The 25,700-nt window shown below is 37.4% G+C and overlaps 1 protein-coding gene across 3 annotated transcripts in view; it reads right to left on the bottom strand.

Moving 5' to 3' along the window:
• Positions 1-25,700, bottom strand: part of LOC145259101 (transient receptor potential-gamma protein-like) — a 159,431-nt gene that overhangs the window by 64,326 nt on the left and 69,405 nt on the right. For all 3 annotated transcript variants that reach the window (XM_080116756.1, XM_080116755.1, XM_080116757.1), the window contains exon 2: positions 19,410-19,774. The gene's annotated coding sequence lies outside the window, so the exon portion shown is untranslated. The remainder of the gene's footprint in view (positions 1-19,409; positions 19,775-25,700) is intronic.

Below are 25,700 nucleotides of genomic sequence, written 5' to 3'. Positions count from 1 at the left end.
AACGGAGCTGACCAAAGGGTGAATATCAAAGAGAAGAAGAAACGGAGCTGACAAAAGGGGTGAATATCAAAGAGAAGAAGAAACGGAGCTGACAAAAAGGGTGAATATCAAAGAGAAGAAGAAACGGAGCTGACCAAAGGGTGAATATCAAAGAGAAGAAGAAACGGAGCTGACCAAAGGGTGAATATCAAAGAGAAGAAGAAACGGAGCTGACCAAAGGGTGAATATCAAAGAGAAGAAGAAACGGAGCTGACCAAAGGGTGAATATCAAAGAGAAGAAGAAACGGAGCTGACAAAAGGGTGAATATCAAAGAGAAGAAGAAACGGAGCTGACAAAAGGGGTGAATATCAAAGAGAAGAAGAAACGGAGCTGACAAAAAGGGTGAATATCAAAGAGAAGAAGAAACGGAGCTGACCAAAGGGTGAATATCAAAGAGAAGAAGAAACGGAGCTGACAAAAGGGTGAATATCAAAGAGAAGAAGAAACGGAGCTGACAAAAGGGTGAATATCAAAGAGAAGAAGAAACGGAGCTGACAAAAGGGTGAATATCAAAGAGAAGAAGAAACGGAGCTGACAAAAGGGTGAATATCAAAGAGAAGAAGAAACGGAGCTGACAAAAAGGGTGAATATCAAAGAGAAGAAGAAACGGAGCTGACCAAAGGGTGAATATCAAAGAGAAGAAGAAACGGAGCTGACAAAAGGGTGAATATCAAAGAGAAGAAGAAACGGAGCTGACAAAAGGGTGAATATCAAAGAGAAGAAGAAACGGAGCTGACAAAAGGGATGAATATCAAAGAGAAGAAGAAACGGAGCTGACAAAAGGGGTGAATATCAAAGAGAAGAAGAAACGGAGCTGACCAAAGGGTGAATATCAAAGAGAAGAAGAAACGGAGCTGACCAAAGGGTGAATATCAAAGAGAAGAAGAAACGGAGCTGACAAAAGGGGTGAATATCAAAGAGAAGAAGAAACGGAGCTGACAAAAGGGGTGAATATCAAAGAGAAGAAGAAACGGAGCTGACCAAAGGGTGAATATCAAAGAGAAGAAGAAACGGAGCTGACAAAAGGGGTGAATATCAAAGAGAAGAAGAAACGGAGCTGACAAAAAGGGTGAATATCAAAGAGAAGAAGAAACGGAACTGACCAAAGGGTGAATATCAAAGAGAAGAAGAAACGGAGCTGACAAAAGGGGTGAATATCAAAGAGAAGAAGAAACGGAGCTGACAAAAGGGTGAATATCAAAGAGAAGAAGAAACGGAGCTGACAAAAGGGGTGAATATCAAAGAGAAGAAGAAACGGAGCTGACCAAAGGGTGAATATCAAAGAGAAGAAGAAACGGAGCTGACCAAAGGGTGAATATCAAAGAGAAGAAGAAACGGAGCTGACCAAAGGGTGAATATCAAAGAGAAGAAGAAACGGAGCTGACCAAAGGGTGAATATCAAAGAGAAGGAGAAACGGAACTGACCAAAGGGTGAATATCAAAGAGAAGAAGAAACGGAGCTGACCAAAGGATGAATATCAAAGAAAACAGAGCAAATACACGGAGCTAGACAGAGAGCTGAAAGGGATATGGAAGATGAAGAAAATCAAAATAATGCCCATGATAGTAGGAGCACTAGGAACAATCCCCAAAAAACTTTGAAAAAAAGAATGGGAGAAATTGGACTCAGAGGAATGACTGGAAAAAATCCAACAAACAACAATAATGAAAACAGCTGAAGTATTAAGGAAAAATCTTGAATGTGGAGACTAACACACACGAACCACAAGCGTAGACCAGACAAACTGCTGCAAAGACAAAACATGAAGCGCTACATGGAACCAAGAACATTGAAGTTGCATAACTATAAGTTCTCTAACCCACCCCCACCCCCCATTACCACATCACTGCCCCCCCCCTCCAAAAAAAAAAGGATGAGACCGAATAGCAAAGTAGAGTCGAGGAGGAAGGAAAGACCGGGGAGTGAGCACTGACCAGACCTCCACTGTATAAGTGCAGAGAGAATTGAGACTTTGGGGAGGCTTATTGCCACTCAAATTCCAGTGAAGACCAATGGCCACTGCCAACGAGAAATCAATGGCAAGCAGCTGTTGCGATAATGCAAATTTATTTGCAAATGTTATTGAAAAAGGTGGAGAGTACTGCAAATCTAGGGAGACTTGTTGTCACTCAGCTTCCAGGGAGCACCACAGGCTGTTTTCAATGAGATCTTTGATGAGCTGTGTGAAAGCACCTTGTGAGCCAATAATAATGAAAACTGAAGCTGCGAAGTTGTAGACTGACTACTACCTCCTCTTCACATTCTTTTTCCATCCCCCTCCTCTTCACATCTTCGTCCCATCCCCCTTATCTTTCCTCTACCCATATTCCCCTCCCCCCCCCAAAAAAAAGAAGGAAAAACTTATAGCGCTAGCACTACACCAAATAATCGAAGGGTCAAGGAGGAGGGGAAGACCGAGGAGTGAAAACACTTACTGATGATGACACCTAAATACTTCTTGTTTTTACTTTTGAAATCACGACTATAATAAAATATACGAAATCTGGACAAATTAAAATATCATATTTAAGCGTATTTTACGACCGGGCAAAGCCGAGCGCCCCGCCCCATCTCCACTAGTTTTAAATAAATGTTTGTTTGCTTCCCACAATCTTTGCATTGTAATTTGGCTTCAAACGTATATTATACCTATTTTATGTAAAAATTTTAAACAACGCTTATATTTCGGAGAATACAACCTTAACCAATAATAAATATCTTAGAAATAAAAGTCTACGCAGGTGAAAACATTATTGCACAATCAAGTGTGGTGGGATTTTGCTGTATGTCGGGTTCATCAGAGTTGCACGCATTTCTAACTATCACACCCCTATTTCTTAGTCCTTTAATTATCAAATCACCTAACAGGGACTTCTCTCTACAAAAGAAGACTAATATTTATGACTCCTACATCCCTACTTCTTTGCCTCCCCACGAGGGTAGAGTTAGACACCAGGTCGGTTAACTAATGTGCGTTGAATATTTATTAACTCACGAGACATACAAGTGACTCGTTGGGTCGCAGCAACTATCATCTATAATATAAATCTCACCTGTCTGTTTAAATGTATGTATATATGTATGTTTGTATGTCTGCCTAAAACTTTCAACAGAGGCTACGGATTTTTATAAGACTGGTATCGTTTTGAAGCTCAACCCTTCGGACAATAAATATCGAAGAATTGACTAAAAATATTAATTCCTTCACCCTCAACTGGGCACTTTTCTACAGGAAGGGGTCGCTTTTCACGCCGATATTTTCGAAATTCATCTCCTCTTTTCTGTTGAGGTTGACTAGCCTTAATTTAAACCTTTGCCACTCCTGGTTTGGCAAGGGACGCAACGGTAAAGACGTCACCTTTTTTTTTTTTTCACGTTCTTTTCCTCCTTTGTTGTATGGGTTCGAGCCTGCCTGCTACTATTTTTTTTTTCTTGCTCAACACACACCTTCAAACACCCGGGCAACGCCGGGCACCCAGGCTAGTTATCTATATTATATTTCTCATAGTCTCTCTGTTAGTCTGTCCATTCCACTTTTTATTGGAAACTACTGCGCCAATCTAGCTTACATTTTGTGTGGACTTTTATTATGTTAAGGTGCAGCAAACTAATAATTATGGTATTTATTCCTTACACAGTTAGGGATTTATAGGAATTACTTACCATAATAATAATGCATTTACTCTAGAAGTTTGAGATAAAGCACTTATTCTAAATCAACGAGCTATAACTTTTGCTCGTTTTGAATGGATTAAAACGTCTAGTTTATGTTACCGACACCGTTGGGTATAGGTTGCCAAAAGTAAGGACTATCAAAATAAAACAAGGAATTTAACAGTGAGAAAGTTCTGCTGACCGCTGCATGTATTCCACAGAATGTTGAAATTAATATGCAATAGAACCTGATCGGTCAGTGTGTGACCAAATCACCGAACAGCGACTGCTCTTTATGAGGAGAAATAAATGTTATATTTATTATTTGTATTATTTAAATTATTCATATTGAGTGTTAGTTTCACAACGCATTTCATCTGAAGTCGAGCCGCTTTCAATTTGAAGTTGAGCCGTTTTCAGTTTGAAATTGAGTCTTTTTCAATTTGAAGTTGAGTCTTTTTCAATTTGAAATTGAGTCTTTTTCAATTTGAAATTGAGTCGCTTTCAATTTGAAATTGAGTCGCTTTCAATTTGAAATTGAGTCTTTTTCAATGTGAAATTGAGCCGTTTTCAGTTTGAATTTGAACCGTTTTCAATTTAAAGCTGAGCCGTTTTCAGTTTGAAATAAAGTTCGTTCAAATTGATTTTTTAATTATTATTATTTCAGGTTACGCTTTTATTAATTTGAAGTTGAGCCATTTTAATTTTAGGTGTAATTTCTATTGACTCTAGAGAACGAAATCAAAACCGGTCAATATATTGATATGGGTGGTTTCAACGCCCAATTATTTTAAGCAGTATCCGTTTTGTCTTGATCTCTTCCGCTACTCCACCCAGTACAGCAGAAACAATGCTTTTGACCTTTCCAGCCTGACTTTAATGAACACACTTCATTTGAGAAAGTGGGCAGAGAAATATTACACGCCTCATGGATTAGATTAATGCTAATCTCTGTAACGCCAGTAATGTTTTTGTTTTGCTTGCTGCCACCTCTAGAAGAGCGTCTCATCCGTTCAGCCCATAAGTATCTACATTTTGAAATTAGTTTATAAGCTTTCTATAGCTGAACAGGAAGTCACCGTTTGCTGAACTGTTGAACGTAGAATCAATAAAAGGTATGATGCTACCTTTTTTTTTAATTCACTAGCGGGGGGGGGGGGTAAAATACGCTTAAATATGATATTTTAATTTGTCCAGATTTTATATATATTATTATAGAGCTGTGATTTCAAAAGTAAAAAAAAAAATATTCAGTAATGTGATTTCAAAAGTAAAAAAAAAAAAATATTTAGGTACCATCAGCTAGAATCGAAACCGAAACTGTAGCTGGTGACGTTACCACTGTACCAACGTGACACGCATATGAACTGATTAAAAATTAAAAATAAACTAAGATGAATGTAACAAAATGTTGTACGATTTTTTAAATTTTGACCCATTTTTGGATCACTAAAAAACAATTTCAAAAGTTTTTTTTCGGCCCATGAATAAGACCTTTCCAGTTAATACAGTCGCCATTCATTTTTTTTTAAATTATTATTATGTTATAGTTGATAAAAAAATAAATCTACAAAACTCAGAAAACAAAGTAATAATTCTTCAATAATCCAAAAACAATCGAGCATTTTAATTAAGTAAAAAAAAATGTTTAAAAACACTGGGAAAAAGTAAGTCGACTCCTCCTTGCAACCTCTATCTCACAGAAGAGATGTTGCGAGTTTGTCTCTGATGTATCGTTATTTTCATGGAAAGTGTTCGAATGAGCTTCAATCTATGGTCCCCCCTCGCCAAACTTTCACAAGAAACACTCGTCTAGCTGTAAACACTATCAATAATTCCCCCCACTCTTTATCTGTGCCTAAACCTAAACGTAGATTCCATGAACAAAGCTTCTTTCTTAGAACTGCACGCCTGTGGAATTGTCTTCCGTTTTCCTGCTTTCCGGCTGACTACAATATGGTTGTGTTCAAGTCTAACGTAAATAAGTTCTTGATGAGCCGTTCCATATAAGTTATCAAATTTACCAAATTTTCATTACTAATGATTACTATATTGTCCAATTTCTACTGTACACTCTTTAACCCTTATCCTTGAGTGGCCTCTTGGCCTTGATAATGTGGTGATGCCTATATAAAAAAAAAACAAAAAAAAAACTTTATCAGAGCGACAGAAAACACGTAAAACTAGTTATAAGAAATGGCTGCCTAATTTGGAAGTTAATATCTTCAATATAGCTGAAAGATAAATATGAACCCTGTATAACAATCTAAATTTTCTAAAATTAAATCCTTTTATTAAATACTAGCTGTGTGTACCCGGCGTTTTCCAGGAGTGCATTGGTTTGTAATTCGATTTTTGTTTTTAAACTATGCAAATGTTTTTTTTTTTTTGTTGTTTCTGAATTTTTGAGATGAGGATTAATATAATTCGGATTATTCAGACTACTATTCTCATCTTGAGGTTCAAGACTCAGTGCAGGTGATACTACATAAAGTACCTTTGTGTAGAATTTCATAAAAATCAATCCTGCCTGCTGTTTTCGAGTCCATAGGAAATGAACTCACAGACACACAGACAAAGGTCCTTTTGATATACAGGGTGGAACGATAAAATTGTCACCCTAGAAAAGACGACATGATTCCATTTCCGTTTGATGAAAACCGGTTTTCTTTTCTTTATTTTTTGTTGCAGACCATCTACTTGTTGGCCAGTTGTGTACAAATCCCAAGAGCGATAAGAGCCTTCTATTATGTCTGAATGTGACGCAATGTTCAACGAGTGAGATTGGAGATGCGCCACTGTACAATTTATGTTTTCTATCGATCCAAGTTATAACAACAGGACCATTGCCAGCACCCTCCAAAATGCAAATCCGGACTGTTCAACACTTCAAGACACAGCTCAACAAAGTTTCCAGCTATGGTTATGGTCTTTGGTGTGGTTTCAAGTGAGGACCACATCATGTCACCTCACATCTTCGAAGTTGACTTGAAAGTCAACACCAAAGTGTACCTGGATGTGCTGAAGAGTGTGTCGATCCCCTGGTGCAAGTAGGTGGCCTCTGGCAAACCCTGGGTGTGGCAGCAGAACTAAGAGCTAGCTCACAAGTCCAGAGAGAGCCAGGTTTGGCTTCAGAAGGAGTGCTACAACTTTGTTCTCTTTCTCATTGGCCCTCCTCCTCCCTCAATCTGAAACCGCTGTACGACTTCGTTTGGTGATATTTTGAGAAAATCACCAACATGACCTCCCACAACACCAAAGTATTGTTGAGTATTCACTGAGCTCCCAGGTCTGGGAGCTCAGTGAATACTCAACGGATGATGTATCGAGGCGGTGATTGAGGCTGAAGGCGGCTACATTAAATAGATGGCAGCTCTACTACATAATCAAGTTATCTGAATTGAATTTTTCAGTAAACGTTTTTAAATAAAAGCTGTTGTGTTTCACCCTGTACTACGGACTTCTACCGAGTCATGGCCGATGGAAAGGTAACATGTTAGCCTTGTAGATTAAATAAACGGTTCTGTTCACAATTCCGTGCAGAGTCTCCAGTTTGACAGAAAGATTTCCGAGTTTAGTAATTACTAGCAGGGGTGCCCGGCGTTGCTCGGGTGTTTGGAGGTGTATGCTGTGCAAAAAAAGCAAAAAAACAAAAAAAATGGTTAATTTTTTAAAACTTTGACTCCTATTATGACCCCTTAAAATTTATTGTTTCGGGCTCAAATCACTTTATTAAGTTAGATCCATGTTCAAGGAACCTAAATCTAAAATTTCAAGTGTCTAGACCCAAAATTCTCGGAGGAGTTTGGTAGAGTTCTTAAAGGTCACATCGTTGAAATTTTACCCTTTAACAGCCAAATTTCTGGCGGACACCCGTCACATCGATTTTCCCAAATCTCAGTACCCGGTATTTCAAATTTCGAGTCTATAGACTAAAAATTGACAGAGTTATTGCGTAGGGAAATGTACACAGACAGACAGACACACAGACACACAGACAGACAGACAGACACGTTCACTTTTATAGATATATAGATTTTTTGTACTTTTTTTTGCAAAGGAGTCACCACTTATCAAAGCCCAGATGCCACTCGAGGATAAGGGTTAATGAGTGTACGGTAGTCAATGGGACACTATCGTAGTAATTGTTAATAATGGAAATTTGGTAAATCGGATTGCTTAAGGGAACGACTCCTCAAGAACTCATCCGGTTGGAGGTTACATCGGCCAAATCGTTGTGAAAATACTACTCAAATTGACAACATTTGTCTGAATAATCCAAATGATACATATACAATAACCTCTCGCTACTCCGCAGTTCGATTATCACGGATTCGCTACTTCACGAGTTTTTCAACATATTAATATCATGGATTTCCATGAAAACTGTGATAAGTGAGTAATTTTTTTTATGTACAGTACTGAACTGTAATAGTGTACCGTACAACCTAAAAAGTCTTACAATTTTTTTTATTATTATTAATATAGTAAAGAGTGGCTTATAAACATTACAGGGAAATAACTCTGTATTATACATCCTTTTTTTAAAGATAGCAACCATTTGAAAATAATTCCAATCCGGACAAAGTATTTTGACAATTTGTAAAAGATTTTTTTTTGGGGGGGTGATATGGGCACCCCGACACCTTTATTTGAAAATTTAAATATTTCAAATTTGCATTGAATATGATCCATAGTCGCCAAACACTAATGAAGCCAGATTCCCTCAACTTCAATTTTTTCTTAAGATCTAAAGCTTAAGCCTTAAATTTTAATTCTTATTTTAGAATCAAAATCATATAATTTGATCAAAATTGGAATAAGGATTCTAAACATATGGTTTTAGTGCAATTATATCTTGGTTTGAATCTCTTTAAGAAAAAAAAAAGAGGGGCAAAATTGTTCTGTTCAAGGAATTAATTTTACCTGAGTTTTCTTTTAATTACATTTTTGTCTTGTAAGCGCTTAATGCATCTTTATCTGTGCCTAAACCTAAACGTAGATTCCATGAACAAAGTTTCTTTCTTAGAACTGCACGCCTGTGGAACTGACTACAATATGGTTGTGTTCAAGTCCAACGTCCCCTTAAGTAATCCAATTTACCAAATTTCCACCACTAACGATTACTACGATATTATCATGTTGACTACTGTACACTCATTAACCCTTATTCTCGAGTGGTCTCCAGGCCTTGATAAATAGTAACTCCTTTGTAAAAAAAAAAAAAAAAAAAAAAAAATCTCTGACCAGGTATTCAGTAATCCTTCTTTCACTCATGTTCCTCTCATATTTCTCTTAGCCATTTTGTTTCAACTGAACTTGTGACTAACTCTTCAAAATCTTCTATCACAAAAATACTAACTCCAAATCCCAAATGGACTGTTTTTTTTTGTTTGAGTTATCATAATTTTTTCTTTTTTTTAAACTGACACCAGTTTTTAAAAGCAATGCTAACGTTGAAATTTCACTTAGATTCAACAATTTAGACAATAAATAATATATACCTTAAAATATTTTCATTTATATATATATATATATATATATATATATATATATATATATATATAGCCTGAGTTCCTTCAGCCATAATCGAAACCGAGACCAAAACTTATGAAAAATTCTTGATAAAATTATTTATATAAAAAATGACTTAAGTGCCATCAACTATAATCGAAACCGAGACCAAAACTTATGAAAAATACATAATGCAATTTCAGGAATTTAATGAATTGACGATTGTGTTTAGAAATAACTAAATAACGACACAACTAGTTAGGTCAGATATCGGACAATGTAAATTAAGGAATGTCTTTTGTTTTGCCGGAAACGTGTTGGACATATGTATATGCGAGAAAACATTCATGTGGCTGAAGCACGTTTTGACGTCACAAAGAAAGGTAATTTACAATCTATTCAGTAAAGAGAGTTCAAAATCAGTTTAGTCGATGATCAGAGAGAGCAAGTGAGACAGTTCAGTCAGAGTCGAGTGGTACAGGAGGAGAGTTAGCTAAGCCACTTTTGGAAGCGAAAGAAAAGGAAGAAAGACAATGTAGAAATCAGCAAGGCATTCGAATCGCTGATCATCATCTCATCCGAGATACAACTTGTTAGGTCAGATATCGGACAATGTAAATTAAGGGATGTCTTTTGTTTGCAAAAAATGTGTTGGCCATATGTATATGTAAATCCATGTGAGAAAACATTCATGTGGCTCAAGCACGTTTTGACGTCACAAAGAAAGATAATTTACAATATATTCGGAGAGTCATTTTATTTACAAGCCCTATCGAAAAAAAAACATGTATCTTTGTAATTACTGTTATATATGGAAGGGGACAGATCCTAGTAATTAAAGAGATGTAAATAGGATTAAAAATAATATTTAGTAAAAGGTTAGAATCGAACCCAGTATTCAAAAGTTAAAAGTGAATACATGATGCAATCTCAGGAATTTCGTGGCGATTGTGTTTAGAAATAACTAAATAACGATACAGCTGGTTGGTCAGATATCGGACAATGTAAATTAAGGAATGTCTTTTGTTTTGCCAGAAACATGTTGGACATATGATATGTAGAATCCACGTGAGGACTCTCACATGGCCAAGCACGTTTTGACATCACAAAAAAAAAGTAATTTACAATATATTCAGTAAAAAGGGTTCAAAATCAGTTTAGTCGGTGACTAGAGAGAGCAGGAGAGACAGCTCAGTCAGAGTCGAGTCGTAAAGAAAGAGAGTTAGTTAAGCCCCTTTCGGAAGCGAAAAAAAAAGGGAAGAAAGACAATGTAGAAATCAGCAAGGCATTCGAATCCCTGATCATCTCATTTGGATGGAATAAAAATCATCATATTTGTAAGTCTTTGTTTGTTATTTTTCAATTTGAAAAGGTAATGTGTTTTTGTCTATCGTATTTATAAAAGAACTTTGTATGAAACGCCCTCCTTCCATAAAGTGTAACTTGGTCCGCTCCTTCAATAATGAATGTAAATATGAACTGCGTGTAGACATTATAATTGCCTCATCCTCTGTATAAATGTCGTCCCTTTAATATGTCATGTTCCCACTGCTTGTCAACAACAGTAAGTGGATAATATAACAACCAAATTACTTTAATATTGCAATTAAAAAAAGAGAGAGAGACCTCGTGTTTGCACATTGAAAATCAAAAGCAAAAGAAGAAGGAGGAGGAGGAGGATAGACGGGGGGGGGGAGAAGTAAACGCAACAAAAGAAAAGAAAAGTAGGGAGAAACTAGAGGAGAAAGTGTATATATACATGTTATAGCTATAAAAAGGGAAGACCGAGTTTTTTTTTGCTTTTTTTTTTTGTATACATGGTAAAAAGAAGGATGGAGAGAAAACATTCGACGGAGGTTGAGAAAAAAAAAAAGAAAAGAAATAAATAAGGGATGGGGGTAGAGTCGGCCGACCAGGTTTCGCCCTCAGTTTTCAAAGCCGAATCCAGGTTTTTTCTTTTTTTTTTTTTTTTGTATAGGGAAACGAATTTAAAAGGGGGGGGAGAACGACTAAAATAAAATCAAATTATAAGAAAGAAGGAAAACAAATATAGTGTTTATTATACAAACGGTATTGTTTAGATAGGTGTATACATGTTTAGTGGAATCCCAATTCAAAGAGACCATTTTATCAGACCCCCCCCCCCCCGCTCCAAAAAAAAAAAGAGGCGATATTGAAACGAGAGTCAAGATTACATTTTTTTATAAAATATATTCGGGTGTGGTTTACGCTCTGAAAAGAAAGTGGAGTGTATACTTTGTTATTGTGAGCAGAAAAGAACTTGTATAAAACACCCTGCCATAAAGTGTAACGGAATCCCCTCCTTCAATAATGAATGATCATCTCCTATGTGTTATAAATATGAACTGTGTGCAACCATATATATGCCACATCGTCGTCCCGTTATATATGAATGTCTTATCCCCACTATTTAACAGGGAGACAACCTGGGTGGGGGGTTGGGCAGCAAGATGTCTGTCTACTTCTCTTCTTCTTCTGTCATGTTTGACATGCCATATAAGATTGAAGCAAATTTTTTTCACGGCTGGATACCCTTCCTAACACCAACCCTTCCAAAGGAACAGGTATTTTGTTAGGACACCATCTCGTCATAGTTCTCCGCTGTCATCCATACAATCACATTGGTCTTTGAGCCACTACAGGAATTACTGCTACCCATGGGGACGGCAGGATAGTTTATAAACGTCTACTCCTCTATAAGATACGCCCGAAGAAGGTCTGTGATTACATTGGCCAATACATTGTGAGAATAACAATAGTCCGAAGAATCTAAATTACTAATCCTCATCTCAGAAATTCCGAAACGTAATTATTTCACAGACCGAGAAGAATATTATTTTTGTTGTGTGTGTGTGTGTGGGGGTGGGGTGATTTTGATCTGATGACCTCCGAGGAATTATATAAACAATGGAGACGGATGAGAACTCAGATGTGGAGAAAATATATCTGCATTGTGAAACTATTAGTTTGTTCAGACGTTTTGTTATTTTGATGATACCACTGGAGTACAGGGTGGAGCAGGTGCTAGCATGAAACATTAGTGTCTGCAGGTATAAAAGAATAATTATTTAATTATAACACACACACACACACACACACACACACATATATATATTATTAAACTCGGGAATCTTTCTGTCAAACTCAGGAGTCGCTACAATTACAAATCATTTAATACTTCTACCCAGCTATGACTGACGGAATCAGAACGTTACCTTCGTGGATTAAATAAAAGATTCGATCTGAAATTCTGTTGAGAAAGTCGGAGGTTACATCGGCCGAAATGTTGTGAGAATAACATCCAAGATGAGAACAGTAGTTCGAAGAATCCAAATTGTGAAATATTTATAAAAATTCTAAGATCAGAATTCAAATCTGTTTTGTTTGTGCTTAATTTTAAGATCCATTTTTTTTTATTTCTTGTATTATTTGAATTTTTTGTACGACTATTCTCATATTGAGTGTTATTTGCACAACGAATATTTTAGTCCACTGCAAATTGCAACCAATATTGATTGTGATACGTATTGATTTTTAAAATCAAAGATTAAAAAAAAAAAAAAAAACTAAGTGTATTACTTAATTACCTCCCCTTTTGTATAACTCTTCAATATACCTCGAACAAAGTGTATGTTAAGAGGATGACCAGTTAATGTGTCAAGACGAAAGTGATGATCAATGGCTGTCATCATATTATTTGGATTCTTCAGACTACTGTTCTCATCTTATGTGTTATTTTCACAATGTTTCGGTCGATGTAACCTCGACCTTCTTCAGGTGTATCTTGGCGAACTCAAGAATCTTTCTGTCAAACTTGGTAATCTGCACAGAATTTCAATTGGAACCTTTTATTTAATCCACAGGGATAGCATGCTCTCGTTCCATCAGCCATGACCGGGTAGAAGTCCTAAGTAAATTCCAATTGTATTTTGAGTTTCATCCGCACTGAGAATTGAACCCTCATCCTCCAGAAGACTGTAACTTACAACTGGATTTTATGTAGTACATTATCCGTTATGCCAGGGGTCCTTGCAGTCAAAGACCCGTGGTGCAACAGATAAAATACTTGGTTAATTCTTAAAATTAAGCACAAAGAAAACAGGTCGTAACTCCAGACTAAAAGTCGTTATAATTATTTCACAATTTGTCTGCAAGGACCCATGGCATAGTGGATAAAGTACTTGTTAAAATTCAGTTGTACGTTGGACTCTTCTGGAGGTTGAATGTTCAATCCTCAGTGCGGGTGGGACAAAAATACAATTACGAATTACTTAGGACTTCTACCCGATCATGGTTGATGGAAGAAGGGCATAAAATAAAGGGTTACGTTTGAAATTCTGTGCAGATTCCCAAGTTTGACAGAAAGATTCCAGAGTTCGAAAAAATATCCCTGAAGAAGGTCGGTGGTTACATCCAAGATGAGAACGGTAGTCCAGATAATCCAAATTATCAATCCTCATCTTAAAAATTCAGAAACATTTTTTTTCCATTTTGATGTTGCCAGGAATTTGGTTTCTTTCTGCTAAATAAAATTTTGTGAAGTGTGAGGTCAGCCTGACCCTCTTCTGCTCGTGTGTATAAAACATTCTTATATGAATTTGCCCAACTAGATCACCAGCATCACCCGAAAAAGATAAAATCAAAAAAAAAAAAAAAAAAATTATCACTAAAAAGTGTTACTTTATTTTAAACATTTTTTGGTCAATGTGCACGGGTTGTACAACCTGCTTATTCCGAAAGTCGTTCTTAACATGGGGAGGTTGGGAGTGTTTATTCCAAAAGCCGTTCTTAACATGGGGAGGTTGGGGGCGTTTATTCCGAAAGCCGTTCATAACATGGTGAAGTTGGGGGGGGGGGTTATTCCGAAAGCCGTTCTTAACATGGTGAGGTTGGGGGTGTTTATTCCAAAAGCTGTTTTTAACATGGGGAGGTTGGGGGGTGTTTATTTCGAAAGCTGTTCTTAACATGGGGAGGTTGGGGGTGTTTATTCCGAAAGCCGTTCTTAACATGGGGAGGTTGGGGGTGTTTATTCCGAAAGCCGTTCTTAACATGGGAAGGTTGGAGGTGTTTATTCCGAAAGCCGTTCATAACATGGGGAAGTTGGGGATGTTTATCCCGAAAGGTATTTTCTTATTTTCAACCTCCCCATGTTAAGAACGGCTTTCAGAATAAACGGTTTGGACAACCAGTGCACATTGCCCCATTTTTTTTCAATAAGGAGAGTAAAAGAAAAATGGACCTACAATGTTTACTCTTGTTTTCCTTATTTTGTCCTTAAGTCCCCACATTCCATGAACGACGTTTCTGACTATGGGGAAAGAATTGCTGTTCTCTGGGTCAGAATCTAGCCATATAAGGAGCTTAAAAAGTAGACCTTAGGTTTACGTTCAGCAATTTTGTAACTTTCTCTTTCACATTTTTTGTACTCCATTTTTCACATTCCATGAACGACATTTCTGACAAAGGGGAAGAATTGCAGTTTTCTGTATTGGAATCTATCCATCTAACACCTATCATAGATTTTGATCTTGAAATAGTAATTCTATTTTAGCTTCATCCATTAAGTGGCTTCAAGCTTTGTTTGGAACGATTTCCATAAAAAAATTGGTTTCAGAGAAATACCCCCCCCCCAAAAAAAAAAACAATGTGTTGTCAATTCTAACACATACATAAGACATCTAAAATAAACTTCTCTAAAATAATAGAACTCTCACTTCGCTTATTTTTGTCCTTTAGTTCTCACATTCCATAAGCGACATTTCTGACAAAGGGGAAAGAATTCCTGTCATCTGAGTCGAAATAAATTCATCTAACGCTAACCTTGTGCTAGTTTTTTTTATCTTGAAGTAGAATTTTTTTTTTGGTCAATGTGCACTAGTTGTCTAACCTGCAAAGGGTGTTTATTCTGAAAGCCGTTCTTAACATGGGTAAGTCGAAAAATAAGAAAATATCTTTCGGAATAAACACCCCTAACCTCCCCATGCTAAAGAATGGCTTTTGGAAATAGAAATAAGGAAATAAACACCACCTGCAGGTTGGACAACCAGTGCACTTTGACCGTTTTTTAGCTTTATCCATCAAATAGTTTCATGCCTTGTCTGGAGCGATTTCCATGAAAAATATTTTGTTGTTCGTATAGAAAATATTCTGATTTAGCAATGAATACAAAATAATCAGCGTTTAATGTCTGTTTTACATGCTGGCATGTGTTTGACAACTTTAAGAAATTGACTTCCAAACTTACCTATCTCTGGCCAGGTTTTTACTTAAACTAAATAATGAACTGAAATATGGCAGAATTTCTTGGAAGTCATTTCCTTTAGTTGAAGCAATATTTTTATAGACCAGATGCCCTTCTTTATGCCAACCTAGTTAGGTGATAGGGACCAGTGTTTTTTTTTTTTGTTTTTTTTTTTTCAATGAAGACACCATCTGTAGGTGATTGACCATCAAGGTTAAAAAGCGTTTCACCTGCCCTCAAAAGGTGTAACATCAATTTTATATACCGGCATGTGTCGGATAAATTTTAGAAATTGATTTCTAAATGCATCTCTAGTCGGAATTAAAAGCAGGTACGGCCAACAATGGAGTACTGTTGCCACATCTGGGCAGGAGCTGCAAGAAGCAGCTTATCCTGCCTTGACAGAGTTCAAAGTAGACTTTGTAGCTCAGTGGCGGATGCCCTTTTCTCTTCCCTGCAACCTCTTTCCCACAGAAGAGACGTTGTGAGCCTGTCTCTGCTTTATCGTTATTTTCATGGCAAGTGCTCGTCTGAGCTTCAATCTATGGTATCCCCTCACCAAACTTTCATGAAAAACACTCGTCTAGCCAAAACCACTATCAATAATTTCCCACACTGTTTATCTGTGCCTAAACCTAAACGTAGATTCCATGAACAAAACTTCTTTTTTTAGAACTGCACGCCTGTGGAACTCTCTTCCGGCTGTCTGCTTTCCAGCTGACTACAATCTGTCTTCAAGTCCAATGTAAACAAGTTCTTATGAACCGTCCTCCCCTAAGTAATCCAATTTACAAAATTCCCACTACTTATGTTTACTAAGCTATAATCACATTGACTAATGTATACCCATTAGCCCTTATCCTCGAGTGGCCTCCAGGCCTTGACAAGTGGTGATTCCTGTGTAAAAAAAAAGTAATGGTTTTCTCAACTAGGGCAAGATTTTTATAAGTTGAACGCCCTTGCTGACGCCAGTACTGGTCACCATCATGGGATTGAGGACCAGTGTTTTTTTTTGTTTTTTTTCTCAAGATATCAAAGCTTCACCTGCTTTTATTATAAAACAAAAAATTCTTCTCAATCTGTGAAATAATTATACATATTATAAACCCTTCTGTGGTAGATTAACTTTATTAATAATCTATTTATCAGCACAAGGGCGTAAGGGATATATGATATTTGCCATTCAAATAATAGTATCATGCTGGGTAACTTTTTTTAATTAAAACCATACATTGAACATTGTATTTAGCTAAGAAAAATCGAATAAGAAGAATTTACGGACACTTAAGACACACACACACACACATATATAGTGTTGGGCCGATAATTCGGAATCGGGAAACGGAAAAATCGGAGCTTTTTGAAGTATTGGATTCGGGAAAATTTGAGCCTATTTTCCGATGCCAAAACCGATTCCTTTAATTATCGATTTTATTTTACTTTTGCTTGTAGTAATAATAAAATAATAAATATTTACTGAATTAAACTTCCAGTAAGACTAAAATCTCTTGATCACCCCCCCCCCTCACAAATGTGTTTCTACGTTTGAGAAAATATAGGCATATTAAAGATGTGTTTTTACAGTAATCGGGACAATATAGCAACTTTATAGTTAAATATTTAGAGATTTATAAAGACTCGGAATCGGAAATTGTATCGGAATCGGGAAAAATATTGGAATCATCCCAACACTAATATATATATATATATATATATACTAGCAGTTCAGCCCGGCTTCGCTCGGGCCCTATGCACTATTCATAACTTTATGTGCATATATATATATATATATATATCAAACAGGTTGACTCATGTCCAGGTAACCTACATCTAAAATTTTAAGTGTTTAGACCCCAAATTGACTGAATTGTTTGCTAGAGACCGCAAAGGTAAAATCGTTTTAACTTTTACTCCTTGGCAGCCAAATTGTCGGCCAAAAACCGATTAAAAAGTTTGCCCTATGTCTGAATACACTTTATGTAAAATTTCAAATCTTTAGACAAAAAATTGGCTGAATAATTTAGTAGAGCACAGAGATCAAATGTTTTTTAACTTTGACCTCAATTTTGACCCCCCTAACATTTACTGTTTTGGGCTCAAATCAAATTAAAAAGTTTGATCCATGTCCAAGTAACCTACATCTAAAATTTCAAAGGTTTAGACCCAAATTGGTGAAAGAGTTTGGTAGAGTTTTCAAAAGTCAATTCTTTGAAGTTTGACTCCTTGACAGTTAAATTTCTGGCCGAAAACCGATTAAAAAGATTTTTCCAAATCTCAATACCCCTTATGTCAAATCTCAAGTCTGTAGACTGAAAATTGACAGAGTAGTTTGGTAGGGAAATGTACACACACAGACAGACAATTTCACTTTATATATATATATATATATATATATATATATATATATATGAATGGAAATGTATAAAAAAAGAATACGAAAAGTATAAAAGCTTATAACTTTTCTTTATTCGTTTTCAATTGGTGATGTGCAGGAATACAAAATAATATTATGAAAAAAGATTAAAAAAATTATATATATATATATATATATATTATATCTATATATATATATATATATATTATATATATATATACCCAAAACCTCTGGCTTTGATGGAGATGAGATTAAAACTTGCTGCTACGATTTCAAATGATTTGAAATAATAGCAAGGGGAGACTTGATTCCAAATATTTCTCATATATTATATCTCCGCTCTTTTGAAAATAGGGTATGATTACGAATATCCCCAGTATAAAATAATCCTTATGCACTGTGAAATTTACTTTATGTATGAAAACCAAAAAAGGGAGATATATCATATGAGAAATATGTGGAATCAAGTCTCCCCTTGCTGTTATTTCAGATCATTCGAAACGATGGCAGCAAGTGTTAGTCTCCCCTCTATTAAGGCCAGGGGTTTGGAGAAATATCGGATATTTTGTAATTTATATGAAAAACTAGGAAAACAAATGACTATGATTGAAACATTTTATGGCTGTAAAAAAGTGCCAAAAATAGGCTCTGGATGATGGATGATCCCCTTAATATGCGTCCTTCAGGGCAAATGTCACATAGCCCACTACACAATTCAGGTCATTAGCTTTCCAACGAGCCTTCATTTGTTAAATTCTGATCAATAGTCGCTGAGATTTGGAATTATAAAATTGCTAAAAAAGGTGGTATATAAATATATATATATATATATATATATATATATATATCGTACTTGTCGCCAAATTGAATATTGAAAAATTCATATCTTTGGTTCTATGGGACGAAACTGCATGAAAATTTGCAGGCTTTTTGAAGATTATAATACTATTCTATGGTTAAAATTTTATGATAACTGGTAAAAAAAGAACCTATATTTTGAAACCATTTGTATATATAGTGCCCTGGTAGGAAGCTTCAGTTTTGCTGCTTTGGTTGTCTCCCCTGTGACCTTGCCAGGCCACTAATATTACAGAAGATCAGAACAATATTGTTGCCATCAGTTCGAAATCTAGCAGAGAGCTCCTTCACAGTCTAGGAAATGGAGGGCATTGTTGAAAAACAAAACCGGATCGAGGGAGCTCATTGGCTCAGTATGACATCTAGTTATGACGTCACAAACAAAACATCTGCTCCCAATTTGTCATTAGCCAGCATGGAAGTAGTAAGGTCCAGAAAACTGTCATCAGAATGCTCATGTCAATGTGCAAGCTAGTCTAATCGGAGATAGCGAAATATATTTAAAAATAAAAAGAAAGCAAAAAAAAAAAAAGGAAGAAAAAATTGTAAAACTCCATCGAAGTTCAGATTTGTTTTGTGCTTGTTTAGTTTTGGGATCCATTTTTTTTTTTTTTTGTTTATGTGGAAACTTTATGTCTATTAATCAAGTTAAGATGCTTTTTTGTTAAATAAAGTTTAAATAAATAAAGAAAAATGTGTTACTTACCTTTTTTTTTTTTAAATATATATAAGTATTGTTGTTGTTTTTGTAGAAAGTGTTTTTGGTTTAGCAACGACTGATTGCTTATGTATTGGGGCAGTTAATGTCTTTGATGGTGAAATGAGTTGTTAATAGTAGTATCTTTCTTTTTTTTTTTTTTAAATGGTAGAAACCAGACGTGTTATGTCCTCGTCCTGCTCCGTGTATGTTCCAGGAGGTTCTGTTGTATTGTGTACCGACAATCAGCAGGAGCGCTCGGAATATTCTGCAGTTAGTGTCATTCAAGCACGTTTGATACTCAGGAAGATTACAGCTGGCCTCCAATCTATTAAGACCACGTGATTATACTGAGCCGGTAAATCGACACCTCCCTTCAAAAAAAAAAAAAAAAAAAGAAAGAAACAATTTAATCCGCTTTGCTTCGAGGCTTTGTGTTATTGCAGACATTTTTTTTTTTTCAAGATCAATGTTAGCTTGCACTGGAACAAGAAGAAGAAGAAGAAAAAAAAATCAGAAAACGAATTAGTTATCGTTTTGTTGTTTCGTCCATTAACTAGCTTTATAGCTATTAAAAGGTGTGAGTGAAAACTGTATTCATCGACCTGAACAATACATAATTCTCATGTCTACCCGACTGCATAGCCATATTGACCTACAGGTGGTCACGTGTTCGGTGTACGTATTCAAATAAAAACGCAGACCAAATTTGGACCTAACAACTGTTTGAGTTCACTGCTAATCGAAACAAATATTGATTGTTTTGTTTTGTTTTTGTTTTTATTTTACTAACTAGCAAGTTTCGCCCACTTGTTATCATTTCGTAATTTAATTCTAGTTCTCATGGACCTTTTGTTTCCCCTGTTTATAGCCTCGTTTTCATGCTTTTCTAAAAATTAAAAAAAAAAAGAAAAAAAAGCGCAACTGGAAGAAAATAAAACGAATTAAAAAAAAATAATAATTACACAACTCATAAAATTTAAATCACTGTGAATTCATTCAAAATTGAAACAATAAGAACAAGTTACGCATGCGTGGTTCCCCTCTGGTGCTGCATGTGAGATGACGCCACAAAAAAATAGCGAAGAAACGATGAATGGGAGAAGTGTGAAGGGCCAACGTTGCCTTCACATTTTCGCCAAGTTTCAGAAAAATCTAATGGATGGAGCAAAAGTTATGGGGTAAAAAGTATCATTTTCTTTGCAATTTTGGGGCATTTGTGACCCCTTTTGAGCCCCTGGGAATGCCGAATCCCATTGAAAATGGACAAACGATGCAGTTTCACGCCTTAAGACATGTATATTTGAATTCAGCACCATAGAAAACCACTATATAGACATACATATCAAGTTTTTTAAGTAATATGAAAAAAGAGCTGCAAAAAGGCATGTTGTTTTTAGCCCTAAAAGTGCCAGAGGGATGCGAACCAGTATTTTGCCAGGGTCACCCATACTGAATTTATATTAAGAACAGTAAGTTAGGGTATAACGATCTACGATCCGGCACCATTCATAACGTTACCGATGTGGCAGGTGTCCTTTCATCGCACCTTGTCTCGTTACAAGTTGGCCTGTTGATCGTTCTTACCCATTGTGTTTTCATGGAGGTGCGCTTTTCCTCTCGATCGAATCGTCTCCTACCCTGTGTAGGTAGTCTCCGGGTACATCAATCACTCTGCTGGTCCTTGCGGCTTGCTGCAAAATCAAGAGTCCTCACCACAAACAAACAGAACTCCGGTTTATAACAGTAACAAACTATTTATTGTTTTCATTACTTCATAACAACTACTAATTTGAAGTGACTGACTATAGCAGTGAACGATGTAAGACCAGACCAGTAAAGTCACCGAGTTCCCATTAACATAGGCTAGTTCCCATCATAACATCAGGCCCTGGCTACGACTCTTCTCTTTTTAGAATTCCTTTTTCTAAATCCAACCCCTTTTCCCCACCTCTCCTTCAGAGAGTGGTTACAAAACCCCTTTCTTTCTTCCCCTTAGAGCTTATCTCTACCAAACCTCAACCCCCATTTGCACTGAGGTGTTTCTACTTATTATCAAATTAGGGGTGATTAGTCACTCCAGGTCGACCAATGCTTGGCGGCAACCCCTACTCTTGACCCCCATTCTTCATACCCTTCAACAGAGGGTTTAAAAACAACCTTTTCGTTGTTAACAGATATATAACAGCAATAAGATAAGAACAATTATCATTTGTTTTTTTTCTTTCTGACAAAATCCCATAGACATTTCTGTTTAAACAACATCAAACCATCATCATCATCATCATCATTAGAATTCAGCCGTGTGAATTCCTCTGAATTCATGTTGACTAGCAAGGTCACTCGGCATCGCCCGGTCCCCATCGGGTCACAAGTGGTTTAGTAGAAAGAGACTAGTAACGTCTCTTCTGTGGAAAAGGAGGCTGTAAGAAACAGATTTCGAAGTCAATTCCAAACTCTGCCTAGAAAAAAATATTGCTCTGAGTGGTACCTCCTTAGATGTGGCAGCAATGCTCCATTTTAGGATACATGCGACTATTGTTTTCTTTGATCTTTTTGTAATAGTGCGCAGGCATGTATATGGTAGTAGCAACATCCAACGTATGTAAATATCGAGCCGTGTATGAGGTGACATCACAGCGAGGAAGAAGGAAAAATATAATAAAAGAAAAAACGTGAACCCTTGGTTTTAGAGAAGACAGAGATAGACATTACAAAAGTGGCTGAGAGCAACAGGAAAAAATGCTAAACACAGCCAGACTGTGACAGAGTTCCGTGTGTTGGATATGACAGAGAAGCACATTGGAATGCGAAAGAACTTTTGAACAAGAGACAAGGTCTTATTCTGGAAAGTACCTGTAAATAAATGTCTGTTGCTTCACAAAAAAAAAAGGAGTTGAGTTTTTATCTTGTTTTGATTTCCTTGCGACTGTTTGCACACAACGTGTGGGATCTGAGTGCTGACATGTAACGACTACATTACATTTTAGTTACGAGCAAAGTGTTATACCTGTTCTGATATTGCATGTCATCTTTTATGTCCTTGATCCACGAAGGAGAACGCTCTAAAGTAGTAAGCCATGTTTAGTTTCAGAACAGTTTCCGATGGTTAGTTGTTCTACACAAGTCCTGAAGGTGACTGGTTCTCAGTAGACAGAACAGTTTCCGATGGTTAGTTGTTCTACACAAGTCCTGAAGGTGACTGGTTCTCAGTAGACAGAACAGTTTCCGATGGTTAGTTGTTCTACACAAGTCCTGAAGGTGACTGGTTCTCAGTAGACAGAACAGTTTCCGATGGTTAGTTGTTCTACACAAGTCCTGAAGGTGACTGGTTCTCAGTAGACAGAACAGTTTCCGATGGTTAGTTGTTCTACACAAGTCCTGAAGGTGACTGGTTCTCAGTAGACAGAACAGTTTCCGATGGTTAGTTGTTCTACATAAGTCCTGGAGGTGACTGGTTCTCAGTAGACAGAACAGTTTCCGATGGTTAGTTGTTCTACACAAGTCCTGAAGGTGACTGGTTCTCAGTAGACAGTACAGTTTCCGATGGTTAGTTGTTCTACACAAGTCCTGGAGGTGACTGGTTCTCAGTAGACAGAACAGTTTCCGATGGTTAGTTGTTCTACACAAGTCCTGGAGGTGACTGGTTCTCAGTAGACAGAACAGTTTCCGATGGTTAGTTGTTCAACACAAGTCCTGAAGGTGACTGGTTCTCAGTAGACAGAACAGTTTCCGATGGTTAGTTGTTCTACACAAGTCCTGAAGGTGACTGGTTCTCAGTAGACAGAACAGTTTCCGATGGTTAGTTGTCCTACACAAGTCCTGGAGGTGACTGGTTCTCAGTAGACAGAACAGTTTCCGATGGTTAGTTGTTCTACACAAGTCCTGAAGGTGACTGGTTCTCAGTAGACAAAACAGTTTCCGATGGTTCGTTGTTCTTCACAAGTCCTGGAGGTGACTGGTTCTCAGTAGACAGAAGAGTTTCCGATGGTTAGTTGTTCTACACAAGTCCTGGAGGTGACTGGTTCTCAGTAGACAGAACAGTTTCCGATGGTTAGTTGTTCTACACAAGTCCTGAAGGTGACTGGTTCTCAGTAGACAGAACGTTTTCCGATGGTTAGTTGTTCTACACAAGTCCTGGAGGGGACTGGTTCTCAGTAGACAGAACAGTTTTCGATGGTTAGTTGTTCTACACAAGTCCTGAAGGTGACTGGTTCTCAGTAGACAGAACAGTTTTCGATGGTTAGTTGTTCTACACAAGTCCTGGAGGTGACTGGTTCTCAGTAGACAGAACAGTTTCCGATGGTTAGTTGTTCTACACAAGTCCTGGAGGTGACTGGTTCTCAGTAGACAGAACAGTTTCCGATGGTTAGTTGTTCTACACAAGTCCTGAAGGTGACTGGTTCTCAGTAGACAGAACAGTTTCCGATGGTTAGTTGTTCTACACAAGTCCTGAAGGTGACTGGTTCTCAGTAGACAGAAGAGTTTCCGATGGTTAGTTGTTCTACACAAGTCCTGGAGGTGACTGGTTCTCAGTAGACAGAACAGTTTCCGATAGTTAGTTGTTCTACACAAGTCCTGAAGGTGACTGGTTCTCAGTAGACAGTACAGTTTCCGATGGTTAGTTGTTCTACACAAGTCCTGGAGGTGACTGGTTCTCAGTAGACAGAACAGTTTCCGATGGTTAGTTGTTCTACACAAGTCCTGGAGGTGACTGGTTCTCAGTAGACAGAACAGTTTCCGATGGTTAGTTGTTCTACACAAGTCCTGGAGGTGACTGGTTCTCAGTAGACAGAACAGTTTCCGATGGTTAGTTGTTCTACACAAGTCCTGGAGGTGACTGGTTCTCAGTAGACAGAACGTTTTCCGATGGTTAGTTGTTCTACACAAGTCCTGAAGGTGACTGCTTCTCAGTAGACAGAAGAGTTTCCGATGGTTAGTTGTTCTACACAAGTCCTGGAGGTGACTGGTTCTCAGTAGACAAAACAGTTTCCGATAGTTAGTTGTTCTACACAAGTCCTGAAGGTGACTGGTTCTCAGTAGACAGTACAGTTTTCGATGGTTAGTTGTTCTACACAAGTCCTGGAGGTGACTGGTTCTCAGTAGACAGAACAGTTTCCGATGGTTAGTTGTTCTACACAAGTCCTGGAGGTGACTGGTTCTCAGTAGACAGAACAGTTTCCGATGGTTAGTTGTTCAACACAAGTCCTGAAGGTGACTGGTTCTCAGTAGACAGAACAGTTTCCGATGGTTAGTTGTTCTACACAAGTCCTGAAGGTGACTGGTTCTCAGTAGACAGAACAGTTTCCGATGGTTAGTTGTTCTACACAAGTCCTGGAGGTGACTGGTTCTCAGTAGACAGAACAGTTTCCGATGGTTAGTTGTTCTACACAAGTCCTGAAGGTGACTGGTTCTCAGTAGACAGAACAGTTTCCGATGGTTCGTTGTTCTACACAAGTCCTGGAGGTGACTGGTTCTCAGTAGACAGAAGAGTTTCCGATGGTTAGTTGTTCTACACAAGTCCTGGAGGTGACTGGTTCTCAGTAGACAGAACAGTTTCCGATGGTTAGTTGTTCTACACAGAGTCCTGGAGGTGACTGGTTCTCAGTAGACAGAACAGTTTCCGATGGTTAGTTGTTCTACACAAGTCCTGGAGGTGACTGGTTCTCAGTAGACAGAACAGTTTCCGATGGTTAGTTGTTCTACACAAGTCCTGAAGGTGACTGGTTCTCAGTAGACAGAACAGTTTCCGATGGTTAGTTGTTCTACACAAGTCCTGAAGGTGACCGGTTCTCAGTAGACAGAACAGTTTCCGATGGTTAGTTGTTCTACACAATTCATGAAGGTGACTGGTTCTCAGTAGACAGAAGAGTTTCCGATGGTTAGTTGTTCTACACAAGTCCTGAAGGTGACTGGTTCTCAGTAGACAGAACGTTTTCCGATGGTTAGTTGTTCTACACAAGTCCTGGAGGTGACTGGTTTTCAGTAGACAAAACGTTTTCCGATGGTTAGTTGTTCTACACAAGTCCTGGAGGTGACTGGTTCTCAGTAGACAGAACAGTTTTCGATGGTTAGTTGTTCTACACAAGTCCTGAAGGTGACTGGTTCTCAGTAGACAGAACAGTTTCCGATGGTTAGTTGTTCTACACAAGTCCTGGAGGTGACTGGTTCTCAGTAGACAAAACAGTTTCCGATGGTTAGTTGTTCTACACAAGTCCTGGAGGTGACTGGTTCTCAGTAGACAGAACAGTTTCCGATGGTTAGTTGTTCTACACAAGTCCTGAAGGTGACTGGTTCTCA

This window comes from Euprymna scolopes, chromosome 34, assembly GCF_053919585.1.
Source record: "Euprymna scolopes isolate OS-2025 chromosome 34, ASM5391958v1, whole genome shotgun sequence".
Lineage (NCBI taxonomy): Eukaryota > Metazoa > Mollusca > Cephalopoda > Sepiida > Sepiolidae > Euprymna > Euprymna scolopes.
This window is presented reverse-complemented; position numbering and strand designations above follow the sequence as displayed.